The sequence below is a fragment of the Harpia harpyja genome, chromosome 17 (genome assembly GCF_026419915.1).
Source record: "Harpia harpyja isolate bHarHar1 chromosome 17, bHarHar1 primary haplotype, whole genome shotgun sequence".
Lineage (NCBI taxonomy): Eukaryota > Metazoa > Chordata > Aves > Accipitriformes > Accipitridae > Harpia > Harpia harpyja.
Genome location: NC_068956.1, coordinates 25,504,512 through 25,524,212, shown reverse-complemented (window position 1 = coordinate 25,524,212; position 19,701 = coordinate 25,504,512). Strand labels below are relative to the sequence as shown.

General features: G+C 44.2%; 1 long non-coding RNA gene across 1 annotated transcript; it reads right to left on the bottom strand.

Moving 5' to 3' along the window:
* Positions 1-12,963: 12,963 nt before the first annotated feature.
* Positions 12,964-14,367, bottom strand: LOC128153475 (uncharacterized). The gene is made up of 3 exons (XR_008238971.1): positions 14,293-14,367; positions 13,993-14,197; positions 12,964-13,228 (listed from the first exon to the last, which is right to left on the bottom strand). It is a non-coding gene; the product is annotated as an uncharacterized LOC128153475 (long non-coding RNA).
* Between the last annotated feature and the right edge of the window lie 5,334 nt (positions 14,368-19,701).

Below are 19,701 nucleotides of genomic sequence, written 5' to 3'. Positions count from 1 at the left end.
CTCAGTCTCTCAGACAAAGCAGCCAAGATGATTTCAAACAGTGATCTGCTCATTAATTCTGATGGGAAAAACTGCTTTGCTATCCATCGCGTGCCTAACGCTCATGCTTTTCAGGAACATATCTTCTGTGAGAAGGGGGAGTATGGCTGTGTATGTTTTCTTCACGCTAGCCAAAGTAAGGGCTGAAGGTGCTTCACAGCTCTTCCAAGGCCCATGATTTCAGTTCATGAGGCACTGAATGTTGCTGCACAGTGAACAGGAAAACCCAAATACATTCAAAACTGGAGCTTTGTTTTGAAGGTGTTTACGCTACTGGGGAGCCAGGCCTGTTCTGGGGACTTCGGCAGGTCGTCTATGAGATGGCACTGCAGTGAGATATTTGTACAGAGGGGTATGGACCTTGCCAGACCTGCTGGACTTTCCCATTGTACACAATGCTAGCAATGCAATGGTCCCAGTAGGTTGTTGTAAAATCATACCCAAAGACAGCCTCCTCAGCTGCCTCCTTGTCTGATTTTCACCAGGGCTTTGCAAATCAGCAGTAGGAAACTATACCCCATTCTCTCCAGCTGTCACTGTTGGGACCTGTGATAAATCAGACAGAGGAGAAAAACAGAGCAGCTTCTTAACAGAAAGTTAGTTTCTGTTAGGATTGCTTCTTTCGAAGTCTCACAGCTTAGGCTGCACTGTAAATGGTGAGCAGGGAATACAGAGAATGGTCAAGTCCTGGCTGAGTGAAGCCAGCATTCTGGGGCAATGGTAGATCTACAGGTATGCAAATGCCTTTCTCTGCACCTCCTTCTGGGAGAGCAGGGAACCGTCAAAATCAAGAATAAATTGAAAACAGGGCGGGCTCAGCTTTATCATGGTATCAGCTAGGTTTCCTGGGAGTACGTTTAGATAATAGCACTAAAGAAAATAGCAGCTGGTTTACAGTAGAGCTGCTGTTACCTGTGGCATTCAGCTGCTGGAAGAGTTGCAGCAGGTAATTTCCAGGGACAACTCATTGCGTATACGTATGTGGGGGCAGGAGGGGGGAAATACAGCCACAAATGAGGACCAGGAGGAAAAAAACAGCCGTACAGTCACAGCCAGGAAAGCGAAGGGAACTGACACTCGTGTGGATGCAGAATAATGAGGTTTGTGGAGATATGATTGGCAGCGGGGCTTATCAGCAGCCCTGAATGGCAGGGACTCTCCTCCAGAAAATGATATTGTAAATGAAGTGGAAGAAGGAAAAATTATAACAGTGAGTCTGACAAGATCCAAGGCAGGAGAATGTTTCAGCAAGCGCTTCAGCAGGCCGGCGAGCAGCAGTGACACACTGGCTGCAGCTTCTCTCCCAAGGGCAGCTCAGTCCAGCAGCCACAGAGAGAAGCAGCAATGCGAAGAGGGCTCAGCCCTGGCAGATTTCTGCATATTGCAGACAACTGAAAATCTTAGAAGGACTATTATTTACACAGTGCTTATATTAAAGCCTGTGCCATCTTACATGCCATCCTCTTGTCTTCTTATCTGTCAAGCTTCTCTGGCTTTGCGGTGCCATCCGGTAACATCCCAGTGTTTTACTGTCAGACTTTTGACTCTCACACTTCCCTATTCACCGGGGTGCAGTGACTGGGACCAGAGCGTGCGGCCGACTGCCCCGTGGGATTTGGGGAGTGTTTAAGGTCCTTTTCCCCTTTGCTTTCCACCAGGGAAAGATTTCACTGGGCAGCCCTGAGCCCGAGTTCAGCTGCAGAGACATCGTGGGGTTTGAGATTTCCCTGCAGATGCTGAAGGTAACTCCTTGCCAACAGGGACTTCAGTTTAAAGGGGGGCTGGCTGAGGGGAGGCTGAGGCTAGCTGAGTCGCCAACCCATCTGCCCGTGCAGGGCTGATGGTTTCTCAGGGATTATCACAGTCCCGGGCATCATTAGCCTCCATAGGGTTTGTATGCACAGCTGAGAGATAAGGGGCAGCTTCTGGCTTCCCCAAGAGCCAAGAAAAAAGACTGCTCCAGGGCTCCCTCAAGCATCTGTTATACAGCCTCCCACAGGGCAGGCCACCTGGCAGCCTCCTTCCCTGTGGACATTTCCCTTCGGATACTGCCTTTTGGGCTTGACCTTTTGCTTTGTAATGAGGCTACGTGGACTCCGAAGCAATTGGAAGAAAATCCCCATTTAAAAAACTATGATGCATTTGCTCTTCTGTGAAGAACACATTCATAGTTAAGTCCTATAGACAGGGTCGGACGTCTGAAATGGGATTTTCCCCCTCTTCTGTTTCTTTACTTTCTTTCCTCCTCAGCACATACTCGTTTCACAAAACTTTCCTGCACTGACCTCAGAGATGGACACATTTTCATTTTGGGCACTTGACCTATTGTCCTGGGTATTGTATGTAACCAAACTCAGCTCTAAGCCCCTTAGAATAAGGGAATTACTATCTCTCTATGAATTTTTGTAAAAATGCTATAGGAAATGTCAGCTTCACAGTTTCCAGGGTTTGTGTTTAAGGAAAAAAGATTACTGTGCCAGACAGGGAATTACCAGCTCCTGACCCCTGCAAATGCTGAGACAGATGCGGATCTTTTCAAACATCTGAGGAAAACCGGGAGTAAATCTCTACCACTGCAGTCCAAACACTGCCCCGTTTGCTCTGATGTCCTCTGCCCACCCCGTCCCGGCGGAGGCTGTGCCCACGCAGCCACCCTCGCTTGGGACTCGTCCTCACGGCTGAGCCCCGGGCTGCAGCTGGGGAGCACCCAGGGGTGCACCAGAGATCTCGTCCCTCAAAGGGAGGCAACGACATGACTCCCATCCAGCTGGAATACCTTGCAGCCTGCATCCGGAGAAACCGCCTTGTTTTCCCTCTGGTGCACCCTGGTAAGACTTTTAACGAAGAGCGCAAGCCTCCAGCTGCAGAGCTGCTGGAGCCTGTTTTTCCCCAGGCTTGGCATCGCCTGCTTGGATGACCTGCGATAAGGTGAGGTGGCTGATGAGACCTTCTCCTGCAATTAGGGCAGCTGTAATTGTAACTCCAGCGTGGGCTGCGTGGGGACAAGCCAGGCTGCTGAGAGCACCCTGAGCCCCTGTGGCTTCTCTGGTGTCTAATAACGCAAGTCAGCTCACCTATCTGTGCTTCAGGCGGGGGCACGTGGGGTACTTGGCTGCTGCCTTCATGACACAGGTAGGTACTGGAGATATTTGAGATCTCTATTTCCTTATCAAACCTGGCTGAAACTGGCCAAAAGGAATTAGGAAACCAAGAGATTCAAAAGGCAAATAATGTTTTATTAGCTTCCATCTGAAAATGTAAGCAAGCCTCAGCCCAAGTGTCCTGTGTTTCCTTCACTCCATCTCACCCAGTGGGCCTGATCCTTTGCCACGCTGAGTCCTGCCTCATCATTTACGCCCAAAAGTGTGGGCAGAAGTGTTATCACAGCTCTTCACAGGCACTCTCCCCACTAACCACGTCTCCATTTCAGGCTGCTGCCCACCCCTCTGACCATGCCCAGGTGCCTGGAAAGGGTGGTGGTACCTGGTGGAGAAAGAAGGTGGAGGAGAACCATACTAGGAGAGTGTGCTGACACAGGAGCAGCATGGGAGAATATAGTATGTATGGGAAAGAAAGAAAGAAAAAAAAAAGATGAGAGAATCTGGGAAGAACCAAGTCACGGAAAAATCCAGAAACTGTAAGGAAAGCGTAGGTTGAGGTAAAATAAATTCAGTATTAGTCTGATGCAAATTTACTTGCAACCTCCTTGCATTATTCAGTCAGACACCACAGTGCATACGCCAGTAAAAAAGCTGTATGTATTTTTCAGGAATTCCTTCCCAAGGATTAACCACCTGCTGGGAGGAATACTCTTCATTTCATTTCCAATAAGGACAGCATTCATATTTATGAAAAAAATCTGAGGGGCAGGAGATGATAGGATACCTGGCAGTGGTTCTTATCCCGTAAGTGGTTTCCAAGCTAGAAATCAGATCTGAAGTAAACAAACAAACATGAGCGTGCTCATCTTGCTGTTCTTAAAAATGAGCAGTAGGTATAGCTCCTAATTACAGTGACATCTGCTTTGTCCTTAAGGAGTGACAACTGAAAATGCCTCTTCCTAAAAACACTATTGACATTCTCGACATAATCAGAAGTCATTCCAATATGTGCAGGCAATTAGCAATAACCGCATTTCAAATAAGAAGTAAATCTACCACAAGAGTTAATATTCATCTGGAGAGTATGAATCTTTGCATCATATTTAAATGAGTTTCCTTAATTAAACTGACACTGAAGTTAGCTCATATTTATGAAAGTACACCTCTTCCTCTGTCATCACAGGTTAAAGCAGTTCTCTGAGGCTGTCTCTCCTTTCTTTATTAAAAGCTTGTAGAATTGAACCAAGTTTGATTTTTTTGCAGGCATCATTATATGTGGGCTCGCCCACAAGTTTTGCATGCTCACAGAGAACGAACTCATGCTTTAAAAAGCTCTAGCACTGCTGAGCCTGATATAAGTAGGGACAGATACAAGTCTTGCCCTCCATCAGTCGGCTGTTGCCTGTCAGAGTATGATATAACATTCAGTATTGCATGTGACAGTACAGATCTACATTTAGCCTTGTTTCTCCATTTCAAAATCAGATATAAAATTACATATGAAAAGATGAAATCATGTGTGAAAAGATAATATTGCCATTAAGATGGAATTTTATAGCATATATAAAAAGGGGCAACTCTGGAATCAAATGGCTGTGCAGCTGCACTTACCTTTAGGTTTCAAAATACGGTGCTTATTAGCAAGAAACTATCCCATAACCAAATGAGAGTGCAAACCCAGCTGCCTAAATCTGTAAATGCAGGACTTTTCCTGCACAGCTTTATTAAATTGAAAGAGTGAATAGCACTATCTAAGCTAATAGTTGTTTCTGCAGCGATTTGGGGGTGTTTTAGTGTGTCCGAGCTGTTAGCTCTCTGGCTAAACTGGTCTTACATACTCAGCTCAGCCTGTCCTGAGCCTGGATGATTTAAAAAAGACTATAATCCAGGATAAAATTGCAAGTCAGATCTAGGGGATCTGTGCCTGCAGTATTGTTACTGGCTGTTGCATTGTCTACCAGCATCGTTCAATCTCGCTTTGCTTTCTGCATTCAGTCCTTGTAGATAAATACTGCCTCCAGCTTAGGCTCTGCTTTTTCAATTGCAGGTCTCAGAGCTGACAACAAATAAGAGGTAAGCATTATTAACAAGAGTTTGCTGAAATCTTGGTAGAGCTATTCAAAGCAATTTTTATGTGAGAGACTGTGTTTAAGATAGGAACCCGCCATGTCAAGGATCAAGCTTGTCTTTCTGCATCTGACACAAATCTCTCCATTAACGTTTTAATAAATGTCACTCCTCAGTCACCTCCTGGGAAAGGATCAGGGTCCAGGACAACGGGTTTTTTAGGAAGTCCAGGAGAGAGCACATTTTTACCAAGTAATAGAGTTTTCTTTCAATTCTGAAAATGAGTCTGGAGTTGTTCATGCCCTGAGTACATAATCGTCTCTGGCTTCACATTTCCTGCTAGATTTCTCTCTTTGCACAGACTCACATCTATTTTCAAATAATTGCCATTTCCCTTTCCTGTCCTTGAAAACTAGCTCTTGTGTGAACTAATGTCAAATTCTATCCTTCCTCCATACGGTGTGTCATATTGTGCTTTTCTTAACCCAGCTGACGAGAGGCATTAGACACTGTTCACAGGTGACAAAGAGCCTGTTTTAAAGCCTCGTCAATTTAATTTTACTTGCTAATTAGAATCGAAACTTTAATAAAACGTCAGCTAAGCTGAAAACGTTAATGCAGGGGGGATATTCTTCTAGCTGCTGAATTATTGGGGAATTCATAACTATGTTTACACAGCTAACCGTAGGTAGAAGAAGAGCGCGGTTGACATCCCAGGTCAAAACCACATCCCTGTATGAGCTGGGAGATGCCTGCAGGCACCTGAGCTGCTCTGCAGGGACCTTGGGGATCTTCCAAACTGTCACCAGTCAGCAGAGGGCAACACAGGCTCAAAAACACGGAAAAGCTTCACAGGCTCTTCACAAATGTGTAACCCAAACCCACACCTCCCTCTGCTAACATGAGCAGCATCAGGCTTCAAGCTACTGCAGCCAAGGATGAAATATTTTGTATAATTAAACCCTCTTTTCTCCAAATACAGCTGATAAGCAAATGAAAGAAAACAAAATAAGTAAACCGAGCACAGTTGTCAAGGTCCCAGTAGAATAATTCAGAATTTCTGTGTAATAACCATGTAGCAAAACCTGTGAGCTGTCTACATACATTTTGAATGTGAAATGGGGCACACTCTAAGCTGGAGAACTAAACAAATGGGAAATCTGGTGTGGCCTTGAAGACAGCTGTAAGAAAGCAATTTGCACTCTTGATGGCAATGGTACAAAGACCGGACCAGATCCTGAGGGTTCATAATTCAGCACAATATGCCTTACACCTATGTTGTACTCTGGCATCCGAGGGGCTGGCGGGATGGAGGGGCTTACTTCCACTCTGCACCTGGGGTTTCCCCCGTGGAGGGTGGACTTTGTGTCAGATTGGGGTTCAGGTGAGAGCAGACACGTACGCAGCGAGGGTGCTCAGCAGAGCCGCAACCCAGGCAGAAACAACAGACAGGAAATGCGGCAGGACAGAGGCATCCACTAGAGATTTCTGGCTTTTTTTTTTAAAATAGTCACTGCCTGTATGCCAAGTCTCTGAGAATATGAAAACTGTATCAGCTTGCATCAAATGCCATTTATGCTTTTCTGACAATGACCAGAAGTAGATATCTAGAGAAACATTTAAGGCAAGGAAATGCCTGTAGAGATACTGCCCAGAACACCCTGCCAGCCAGTAACAACCTGCAGGACAGGGACTGCCTGGCCCACACGGGCTGGGTTTGTGTTCACCAGTCCTTCACTGATTTCTCTGATGACTCCTTAAACTCATGGAGAACTTTATCACCCTCCACCTCCCATGGGAAGGAGTTCCACAGAGACCATACATGGTGTTTGAAGAGCCACCTTGGTTTTTGCCCTGCAACATCTTACCCGCTGGTTTCTTTCCTGTGCTTGCTCTGGAAGAGCTGGTGAAATCCATCCCCTGTTTTCCGTTGCCCCAGCACTCAGAGGCTGTCTTCCTCCCTCCTCCATCACCTCTTCTCCAGCTAGAAGAACTGTACTTTTTATTTCTTGTAGGGAAGCAATTCCTTTGACCACTTTTGACATCCTGCTCTGAACCTTTTCCAGTCTAAATCTAGCTCTTTTGGGACAGAGTTGAACTTTCCACTTGCGTATTGCAGGGAATGACTGTGAACTGTGCTAAAATAACAACTATAATCGAAGATTACTAAGTTACAACACTATTGCAGCTGCCTATCTATCATCTACCTTATCACGATGCAGCAGAGATGTACAGTAATTATTATACTCCTATAATAAGTTAAATTGTTAAACTCTCATAAGTTAAACTAATGACAATCAGAAGTCAAATGAAACTAATGAAAATCAGAGGGTAACAAAAATCATTCCGTCTTTATTCCCCATCCTAGAAACGAAAAGCCTCACAAATGATCATCTCCTTCCCAATTCTGTGACACAGCATCCTGCACCTTATTCTAATGGCATCTGTTCTGATCTCATTCCCATAGTCAGAGAGGCAGTTCAGGTTTCCAAGCCACGCACAGCTTTCTTTTCTCATCATGAATTCTGCCTTTCCAGCATATCAGACATAATGTGGTTGCTATGGAATTGAGTTTGCCTTTTGCTGTTAAAAGATGACGGGCTTTCTAATTTAGCAGCATGCGGCTCCATGGTCAGGGCCTGGAAGTGTGGCCAGCATCTGGCATGCCAGAGGTAGCTGCTGTTCCCCCTTCAGGTCTTTATGACCCAATTTGCATTTTCCATATGGGTTCTGACCAAACAACCGCTCGCTGCTTTTTTTTTTATCCTTCTCTTTATGAAACACAATCAACCACTGAGGATCCTTGAACAGATTTTTCCATTTTTGGAATGGGAAAAAGCACAAATGTAAAATCTGAAGCTTTGGTTGTTACCCATCTGCTCACTCTGGTTGCAAGCATTTATGCAAACTCTGTGGCAGCCTTGGGTTTGCTACGTCCCCTGCATCCCGGGGCATGGCAAAATGATGCCAACTTTTTGCACTGGTGTAGGAGAGATGCATGTCATTGCAGGTGGATAGATATTCCACAGGGTGCTTTCTTAGATCAGTATCACCAGCTAGTATTATTTGGCATCCAGGAATAACGTCTCCCTGTGTGTGAATGTACCATCGCCAACACACGTAGCATGCATAGCCATGCGGGGACTCACACCGTTTGCCAGAGCAAGCACCGTGCTGTGAAACACGGCCACGTGGGTCCAGCCCCTGAAATTAAAGCGGAAATTATAGCCTCTCTTCCACGTACGGAAAGTGTCGATTCTTGCAGATAAGGAGCAGCCTGGGCAGGGCCTGCGGCGCAGCAGGGATGCCTGAACCCCTCCCTGCAGAGCAGCGGCCGTGTCTGCGGGCAGGCACGCCAGCCACGTACGAGGAGACCGGAGGAAAGGATTTCCTCTGCTTGCTTCCCCGCAGCACTTGCACGCAGCCCAAGGACAAATCACGAGCCTACAACTGCAAGACACCGAGGAGTTTTTCAGCTTCCTGGATGCAACCTACCTCAGCCCCAAAAGACAGCACCGACTTAGAGTTGTGCACTTCCAAGCTCTGTAAAAAATATCAATCAATCAGCTGCATGTTTCATTTTTCTGTCCCTTATGGTGGGAGAAGTGAAGGCAGAAAAAGGCAGAAATTCTATAGCTGCGTTACGAAGAGGCTGGAAAAGAATAGTACAAGTCACAAATTTATTTATTCCAACTGTTTGGTTATTGAACTCTCTCTCTGAGATGCCACTGGATGGTTTCAAAACTGATTCATGAGTGTTATGTTGTTGACTGCCAGGAAAAACATAGCATCCCACTGGATCAAAGGAACAGGCTACCTCATCAAAGAAAGACCAGACACAAGGGATTAAATCTTGCATGTCACTGGAAACCCACCTATGAAATCAAAAGAAAACCGGAGGTTGTCAGAGGGCATATGCTCAAATTTTACAGTCTTTCAGGATTGAAATATCAGACTCCAACCCAAACTGTGTAAAAGCCCTGCAATTTTCAGCTAGAAAAGGCTGCCAGCTAATATGCAGCTGCTTGACTAGAGAACGCTGAATTTTGTCATAGGAGAGGAAGGAAATAGTTAAACTAAATCTAGGTGCTTCTTTTTTAAATAAATAAATAAATAAATAATCTTTATCTTCCAAAACAAGTTAAACCTGTTTGAGTGATTAACGAGCACCCCATCCAGGGTCAGGTTTTGTAAGGCCTGTTCTCCTGCGGGCTGGGTGGGCTGGGGAGAGCCGAGCAGAAGCACGTCCCTCGTTGCAGCAGAACCCGGAGACCAGGATGGTGCAGAAGCTTGATACGTGGTGTAACGCGGTCGCTGAAAGGCAATCTTACGTTAATACTCTTGAATGGGCAATGTTAAACCCAAGATCTCCTTAGATATCAAAAACGGTGAGAGTTTAAGAAACTTAGCAGACCATTTTGGGATTTGCTTGTTGCAGCCTAGGTAGGTCAGAAGAAAGCTGTGAAATGTCAGAGTGAGATATCTCACAATCCGTTCCATCAAACCCATACTGGAGAACAGAAATCCCTGTTCAGATGGGATCTGGCCAACGCTGGAGTCAAAAGTACATTCAGTGTCTTCTCATCTCTGGGAAGATCGGCCGGGGGGAAGGCTACCCTGGGAAGTGGAGGCAAGTGGTTACACATCTGTACTTGCCATGGTGAGTTAGGCAGCCTGCCGTGGGGCCAGGAAAGCCCCCCAGTTTGGAAAAACAAATAACCCCAGTGAGCCACTGTGCTGCTACAGGGCATGGAAAGCCCCTCCAGCAATCTGCTGGTACAGGAGGGTTCTTCTCAGCCTCTGGTTTGCTCTCAGCCTCAGGTTTTGGTCAGTGAAATGGTGGCAAAGATAGATTTTAAAATGTATGTATGCATTCTTATGCATGGAAGTATACAAAATCCTGGCTATTTAAGGTGAAAAACAAATATCCTATGAGTGGCCTAATAGTTTTTTCTTTGTATGTGAAAACTGTTGGCAGCAGTGTGGAGGCTGGTCTGTGCATGTGCTCTCCCAGGAAGATGGAGTGGTCCTTCATTTAGAAAAAAATAAGAAACGCCATCCTGTACTATCCCTGGGAGATTCTTAATTTGGACGTCTTCTCTCCCTGAAATCCCCTCTCCACAAAGGGAGATGGCAGGTTTAATTTCGTGCTCTGAAGATCGCCAGCAGTGTTTAGACTTACACCCAGCACAAGGACCTAGATATACCTGTGTGAACACGTAGAGTCAACAGTGTGGAAAAAAATTGAGAAAGGTCCCAGCATTCACCTATTGTGACCCGTTCCCTTCCCAGTGAAGCACCAGTGGGCTTGTACTGGCTGAAGGGTGGCCGAGGCGTCAGAGGAGCGGGATGCAGCAGTGGGAGGCAGTGTTGCATCACCCAGGTTGAAAGCCGCTCTCAGTTTTCCCTTCATAAATCAAGGGAAAGCATCGTTCTTAAAAGCGATTCAGAGCAAGAGGCTATATTCAACCGTCTTTATTTTACCAGTGGGAGCTTTCAGTTTTCCTACCCTATTTGAAACGATGCGCCTTGATGCTTTAAAGGAATTTTGAAAAGGAGAATGTGTGTATCAAGCTTCGTAACTCCTGCAGAATAAAGAGAGGTTAGGAACTGGGTTTTGCATAGAGATTATGTTATCCAGTTCATGGGGAACTGTTACTGCCTGGCAGCTTGAGGGATGGGAATGTCTTTGCTCTGGATTAGACAGATCTCATTGCTCCTGCTCCTAATCACATCAGTCTTGATGAACAGAAAGTTTGTTTTACAGTTGAGAAACCAATTAATCTAACTCCAGCCCTCTAGAAACAGGACTCTGCTGTAAATCAGTCGTCAGTGCTCCCTTGATGATCAGTGGCGAACACCAGGCGCTGTCAGACAGGGTTTCACTCACCATGGTAGCAGACCGTGTCCTGAGATGCCCACGCAACCGCTGTCAGAGTGACACTCAAAGTCTGGCATTATTCATCTGGGGAGCCTGCAGCCGAAGAAAGTGAACTCGAACTCTCCAGAAGCACTTCCTGAAGTTCGACTAATTCCACTAATTTTTCATTTATAGCTGATAACACCAAATGCTGCTATAAGGACATTAGGGTCATGCAGCTCACTGTGACACATTTGCTATATTTTGTTTTACTGGAATTATTCAGCCTTTGTTTCTCTTGCGGTATCTGTTCTGTGTATCAGGACTGACACTTCAGATAGAGGAAACCCAGAGCCACAGTCAGGCCTGCTTGTGCTTCATGTTCTTTGGGGTTTCAGGGCAGAGAATGGAGCTACTGAGATGAGGATCCAGCCTTTGACTCATTAAATATGAATAATTCACAAGTTATTGTTTTGTTTCTTGCCGTTTGGTTAATTTGTACTCAGCTGATTAAAAATCACTCTTTGTAAAGATAAATCACTTTAATGACTTAATGCTAGACCACGAAATAGGATGCATAATAATCCATCTAATCCATTGTTCAGCTGGAGGATAAAAAAATCACAACAAAACAAAACACCAGAGCAAAATGCCTTGGTTTTATGCTCCATCCATAGCGCTGTTTGCTGGGGCTCGTTTACCTGCAGGCTCTAGAGCTACAGTTTCAACTTTCTTGCTTAAACAAGCTTAACTCCCTGGGAGCAGGCAAACACTGCTCTTCCGACCCGTGAGCACTCCACAGTCATTCTGAGCTGGGCTCAGCTCAGCGATGCTGAGATAGTTATTTGGTCTCCAAAACACCTCCTCCCAGGCTCTGGCCACCCGCGTGCATTCCTGGGTGCTCTTAGGCTATAGCTGACTTGCCTTTCTAAGGCAATGCTGTAGAGCCCTGGGCCAGTCGAGGGAGGCAGAAGCTAAGGCAGCAAACACAGACCATGAACGACTGGATGTGTCTGCTGACAAACATTTTTGCATGTCCAGCTCTGGCACAGCTGCTAGAAGTCAGGGGAGCATTGACTCTAGGACGGACAGAGCGGAGAGATGATAGTGTAACCTATAACTAGGTATACCTTACAAAAGGACAAGCTCTGTGTTTGAATCCATGGCCAGATTATTCCTCTAGCTTTTCAAAGAAGTGTTTTGCACAGACGTGAAATCCCTGACTCCTACATTGATCCCTTTGTAACCTGGAAGCCCATCTGAATTTCATAACCAATAATTTTGTCTCTTATTAGCGTAATGGTTCACATAAATAGACTGCTTGAATATGAATGCAACCATTGTCATCACCCTTCACCTTACGTAGGCACAATGAACTCAGTGGGTCTGCAGTGATCATCCACCATTTTTTCTCAGCCTTTGCAAACTCTCTTTTGTTTGAGAAAGGATCCTGCTGTAATTAGCGGTGGTTACTGTCCCAAAGAAGTTGCCATACCAAAAAGATCTGACCCATGTTTTTAGACAACAGTTTAGGATAAATCAACAGCCAGGTACTTTCCAAGTACAGACGATACTGCTGTTTCCCTAAGTCTGAACAGTATAAAAAGAGCTGAGATATTTATACTGTTCACCTTCATAACTTTTGTGTAAGATCACTAGTAATGCACAGCGTGGAAAGTGGGATTCTTATACATTACTTCTCCTCCTGTTCCTCAGCATGTATTATTCTAGCTCCAGCCTTCAAACGCACATTTACACAGATTCGTTGTATCAAACGCCCCTGTGCACCATTAAATTACCAGCTGTAGTAGTGAAACGTGTGCTCCAGAGTGTCTGCCTGACACTGGTCTCACATCCTTTCAATATGTATACGAAGGAGGCAACAAGAATAGTGCCAGATGGCAATGGGAATGGAAATGATATGACGTACATATGTGATGCAATTTTCTTTTTTTTTTTTCCTTGTGAATAAAGCATCTTGTGAAAAGAAGAATTAGATGCAGTATTTATAACAGTCTTTCATAAACATCCCCAAATTCCAAGCAGAAGACAAAAGGCATGAATCATATCACAGCAGGCGCTATAGCTGGGGAAGTGGCCTTTATGAAGATTGCTTCCGTAATTTGGGCTCCAGAATGAAAGAGAGCTACTCTTAGAAGATCTGTAGGAAGTTGATAATGGCTTATTTAATTGTAGTATCACTAATAAAATCTGGGTTTTCATCAAGAACATTTCCTTAGCTAAAAATGCCATGATTCTTCAAGCTGTAGTTTGATCCTGTTCATTTTGTCTATAAATGATATAAAGCCAAAAAAGCAGATTGGGACATTATAGTTTCCTTTAAAAGGAAACTTTTCGACTGCGGCTGCAATCCACGCCATACAAAAAGATAAAACCCACACTAAGTGACTTGGTAGGCAGAAATAAAACAATTACTCATAAAACCTATATCATAAAGCAGGGAAAATTATTCTCTATCAATTATAGAGGAAATGAGACTATACTTTGCTCTTTATGACTTGACAGCTAAAATCTCCCTTCAACTGACAAGAATTAAAGGTATTCTCCCCTTGCATGATTCTCCATTGAATTTGGTGGCAGTTTTATGTTCTTTACGTAAAACAGCATTTGGCCTCACTGAACTTGCATTATATTCCTTGTACCAGAAGAATATCACCACATTCATATTATTCATGGGGAAATCCTGAAATAGAAAGGATGTGATCTAAAGCAATTTCTGATGTCTATGCTAAAAATTATAAGACCCTCTAGATTCCCAGCATTGATGGACACCAACTGTCAAATCAAAGGGATCTATACATACCACTCACTTCCAGATGTATCTGACTTCAGACATCCACAACCAAAAATAGTAGATGTAAATATAATTTAATATTAAAATTCAAATGTAAAGTATTAACCTACCTGTTTTCCCCACTATTAAACAGCAGAAGTTTGACAAACATGACAGCAGCTCTCAGATGATCTGGTGATGCCAGCTCTGATTTGTACCTAGGTTTTTCCTTCTGAAAGCAGACAGGGATTTTTTGGGAAGGATATAGTTAGGGGCATTAATGAACAGTATGTATTGCTGCACCCAGACAGCTGCTGAATACATTCTCTGATACACCTACAAGAGAAGAACACAAGCCAGTGGCTCTTGTGAATCACAGGGAGATGTAGGGCAGGGATGGTCAACTAATACCCAATGACTAGTTTCCTTACCTTTGTATCATCCATCCCCAGTGCAGAGGCTGCAGCTGGACCCAGAAGATGTAGAGAGGGCACAAAAGATGTGTGAAGAAACTCTTCTCCTTCAGACAGACATTTTGGCACAGATCACCTCACCCTGTTTAAGGTACTCAGCAGCTGGGCATCACTTCGTAGCATTTACCACAAGAGAAGTGCTGAAGGTGAGGGGAGAGAGACAGGCAGAGTCCAGCAAGGAATCCTGCACAGTACCACTGCCTTCGTGGCTAAGCATCAGGAAAGCCAGAAGGAAGATGATACAATGAGATGCTAATGGGAATATATTGCTTCCAGCTTGTTAGGACTGCAGTTGAGCCGCGGGAAGATAAGGCTGGACCGTTCCTTTGCACTTTCCCATCAAACCAAAGAACTGCAAATGATAGCTGACAACAGCTTTAAGGAAAAAAATGGATAAAAGCAGAGCTGCCTCAACCAAAGCTTCAAAGCATGAAAAGGCAAAAAATTCTCAGAGCTGGCTTTACTGGCAAGCAGTATCAGGCTGCCTGCAGATGACTCCAGACAATAATAATAGCCTCAAGGGGATAGGCAAGATAGGATGATAGCTGCAAAATCAAATACTGCCAGCTACCACCACCCCAGTCCCACACAGGGCATGGCTGAAACGATAACCAGTGCTCCCTAATAGCCATTTTAAAGGTTGTGTGATGTTGCATGGCATTCAGGAAAGTTCATCAGCAGGAAAAACAGGGTGGGAGGGAGGAAGATTTATTGTGCAGAAATGTACAGTGCAGTCATGGCTGAAAGCTACGCGTTGTTATTGCTTTTATGCAAATTGGAGTAAATTTGGTCACATTCAATGTTGTACACATCTTTATCAGGAGGGAAAAAAAATCTGTAGTCAGTATTTGGAAAGTGAGAAATTCAAAGTACAATCAGAATGTAAATGTTGTCTGTCGGTTTTTGCTAGCTGAAGGAATTGTCAGTGTTCACAAAAAAAAATGGCTTTGGGGAGTAATTATTACCTTGATTTCAGTGTTGTTGTCTAGCTGGTGGGATTCAGCAACAGAGACAGGCTTGCTCTGATAATGCCAGCAGTGTCACAACACTCTGAGGATGACAGCTTATTTTCTCATGACTTCTTAAAATACAGAGGACTGTCTAACTGATACCACCTCACAAGAGTCAGCAATGAGGAAACTAAAGCCATTTATACAAGAGCGCTGCAGCTGCATCCATCAGATGTGTTCCTGAGGGATGTTAAAGCATCCATTACTTTCCACCTTTATGAAGTAACTGCAATTGTTTTCTACCTGCAACCTCATCATCCTGCTGAGATATTTCTACACCATGTCCATTATGCACTCCATGAAGGGGAGTGCATAATATATCAACAAGCAAACAGCCACTCACTTTTTCTTCCTAAATTCCTTTATCACTACAGAACACATAATGTATTATAATAGCTATACTCGTGTCCTAATGTACATCCATTGCATTCCTGCCATTATGCGCAGTGATGATATGGTTGTTGCACAGGTATTATTGCTAATAGCCCTGAAATATCACAAAGTCTCTTTTTTGGCATAAGACCATTAGAACTACAAATCCCACCTTGCTCACATTTTTTTCATTGCGAATTCATCCCTGAAGAGAATTTTCATTGCATTTTAACAAATTTTTCCCATATGCTGCTCAAAACTAGTATTACTATTCAACAGCGTGGTGATTGCAAGTGACTCTTTATCTCCCTCTTGCCTCCCCAAACTGTTAGTAAGTGGCATATATGTGCTTTAAACTCCTAATTACAAATATGAAGTGGTACTCAAATATTAGGCAGAGTATGTTGTACAACATTTCTTTTTTTTTCTGAAAGAAATCTTCACGTAATATTTAGGTAAATGAGGTAGTTTACAGCCAGTGTTTTTCAGCAGAGTGAATCTTTAATGTCCCACAAAAAGGGGGAACAATTAAAATTTAATAATTATTTTCTAGCATTCCTATAAGATTTAATAAAAGGACATGAGGAGAGGAGAGGAGAGGAGAGGAGAGGAGAGGAGAGGAGAGGAGAGGAGAGGAGAGGAGAGGAGAGGAGAGGAGAGGAGAGGAGAGGAGAGGAGAGGAGGAGGAGGAGGAAAATTTCCTCCCTGCTTCCCTTCCAAACATGACCTGGCAGCTGGTGCTGGCTCTACTCCCAGCTGCTATCTTAGGGACTGGAGGAAGACTTGTTCATCCTTAAGAGACAAAATGTATAAGTGACACTTCGCAAGCTCCATTTTCAAGATACCCCATTGCTTGCCCCTGTCCATGTGCATCTGCTCCGGGATCTTATTCATTCATTCATTCATTCATTTTCATGCAGTATCTTCTACCTGAATTCAGCTTGCTTCATCTTACAGGACCATAGCAGAGCAGCAGGTGAGCTGCTGCACTACCATCCCCTCTCCTCTTCTGCCGCAATTTATTCCCTGGCTCTGGGCCACGCTTTACTGGTGAGCTGCTTCTTACCAAAATCACATTTCCTTCGCCAGATCCCTGCCAGGCAGGACTCGGCTACACAAACTGGATAGGATCAGTGCTTACCATGTCGCTGAGCGGAGATGGCAGGAGGGCAGGTCTCCCTGGGGCTGTGGGGTTTTGCCCACCTGCATGGGGTTCCACTAGTCCAGCCCCTGAGGATGGCAAGCAGTGACACTGGGGCTGTGCCTTCCTCCTGTTTTTCCCAAGGAAGAATGGCTTTTCACCGCGGTTAGAGCCCATTGCAGCCTTTCAGCCAAACAAGAATCAACAAAATGCATGTGGCCTTTGCCTTGTGCACCCTGGAATACCCCACCAGTAATTTAATGCGCAGAGCTTGCAAGAAACAGCAGCAGAGGAACCTTTATCTCCAAGGCTTGTCCTTCACTTCGCTGGAGTTGTCTTCAGTGTTCTGACCCTCCTCACATCCTCTTAAAACCTGCTTCTTTCAACAAATGTGGCCACTGAAATGGATGTAATCAAACAAGACTTTTTGGAACTTTGCTTTCCTGTACGGTAGAGAGTGTGATTCTTTAATTTTCAATTTTTATTATAAATTCCCACCATTTACTATGGGATTTCACACTACATGATTCTAAAATTGGGCTGAATTTTCTACTAGCTTAGAAACAAAATCCACTGTTGAAATGCTGAGAATAGTATTATTCTCTCTTTCATATAGTGTTCCCTGGTCCCTGTTAGTGCACCCATTTCCTTCAGCTGTGCTCATTAAAAAGGTAATTAGTATAATGGGTTTGTAAGAGTCTGAGGTGATTTCACAAAAAAGTATGAAATATTTTATGCTGAGCTCAGCACAAATGAACTGTGAAATTGTATTGGACTTAGGCTGAAGAATTGCACTAGGATGGAAAATTAAATCAGACTTTAATCAGTAATTTCAGGATGCTTACTTATTAAAAAAATGTATTTTGCTCCTCTCAATTAAAGTAGGCTTGAGGCTATGTTCATTTTAGCAGCTTTTCAAAGACAGGTAAATAATACCAATCTTACTAAAAATGAAGAATCAAATGTAGTGCAAATTAGTTAAAATACTGGTAGCAAATGTTCTTCAGATAATGCAGAATACTGATGTGCTAATTACAGCTGCCATTAATAGTGTCAGCCTAATGGGCATGCATTAACAAATGTGATTTATACCTACCAGGTCCAAATGCCCCATTTTCCTTACGGTGCATTTATCTGCCTGCTATGGAATAGCTAATATTTGTCAGCTGCCTCTTCTGGCCAGTCTTTGTGTCCTCAGGAGCTTTGGGAGGTTGTGACATGACAACGCAATATCCTATTTCTCACAGTAAACAAAAGTATTTCAAAGATTTCAGGTTGGACCTTGATTGTAACCGTTATAAACAAGTGTGTACTCTTTTCTCCCCAGAGCCTTTCTGGGCACAAACCCCACTTGCAGACCAAGTATGAGGATGAAGTCAAGCTCATCTCACCTCAACCATCCTGAAGTGAGGTATCTAGTCTACACCACATGCCCAGGTAACAGTATGGGAAGAAGAGAGATGGGAAACTCCAGAAAACAATTCAGCCCCACCTCAACCACCTTTCACCTCTCTTCATCCAGGCTTTGACAAGCAGTTAACAAACAGCATATAGCGTATTACCTGTGCTTCACTCAGGACCCAAGGAAACGACAAGTGCAAACAACATTGCAAGTGCAATCACGTCAGGACTCCTGCAAACATGAGTTGAATTTGCTTGCAGCAATCAGGAACAATTTCCAGAGAGGACCCCAGTGTAACAGCCACCAAAGGTACAGCTTAATGAACAGTTTCAGTATCTTTAACCACAAGCCTGTTGCTTGCTGTCACACCATGAAAAAAAGTAGTGGAACTGAACTCTTACTTCAGTTTACTGCGTGGCCAGAAAAACAACTGTAAAGGACAAGTGATAGCAGAAGCAAACAGCCAAAGAGTAGGGAAAACTGCAAACTGAGACCTGGCTCAGCATAGCACAGCCCCCAAAAAGCTGTGGGTCTAACTCACATGGGAAAGCAGTAGAGGTGCCTCTCCATGCGCAGCTGACAGAGCTTTTGGTTCCTCACGAGCTGTCGAGAGGCAGCACATCCAGGCTGGGTCACCTTGAGCTCAGCTTCATGGCTCTGCCACTGCTAGTCCCCGAGTTATAGACTGCCAGATCACGTCGCAGGACAAAATTGGTCCAGATTAGCTGTAGGCATTATAGTCACTCTTAAGTTAACTCATAATAGGGTTTTCTTAGACTCACATTTTCATAATGGCTTTACGTGGCAAAGGAAGATAGCCTGTGGCTGTCATGTAGGCAAAGCATTGGAGTGGTTTGGTCAGACACTATCTGATCTGCGATAAATCTTATCAGTGTAAAGTAGCATTAGTGGTTTGGATCTGGGATGAGGCATGCTAAAATTGGATTTCCTGTTTTATTAACCCAAGGCCTGAGGACAATAACAGTGCCAGTCAGAAGCGCTACTCCTGATCAGAGATTAAAAAGAAATAGCTGAGTTGGGAGATGAGATATCATAAATTAATCTCTCCTTGATTCACACAGTAAATCAGTAAAGATCTTTCAAATAATTATATCCGTTGTTGATATCTTCTGAACATGCCAGAAAGTCAGGCCAAAGAAACACAACACCCTGTCACCCTCACACTAACCCAAGCTTACACACGGGTTGTAGACATGAGCGAGGTTGGTACCTCCTGCACAGGCAGAGCTCTCCTGGAGCCCACGAGGAGTGCCAGGCCCTCATGAAACGCAGAGTTGGGCACAAAATGGGGGGCTCTCTGACAGTGCTTATACAATCTTTTAAAGCCTAAACAAAAGCCACACTCAGGAAATACGCAATAGAAAAGACAAACTTCAAACTGTGATATTTCTGAATGAGTGTGTCTCCATTTATCTCTTAAA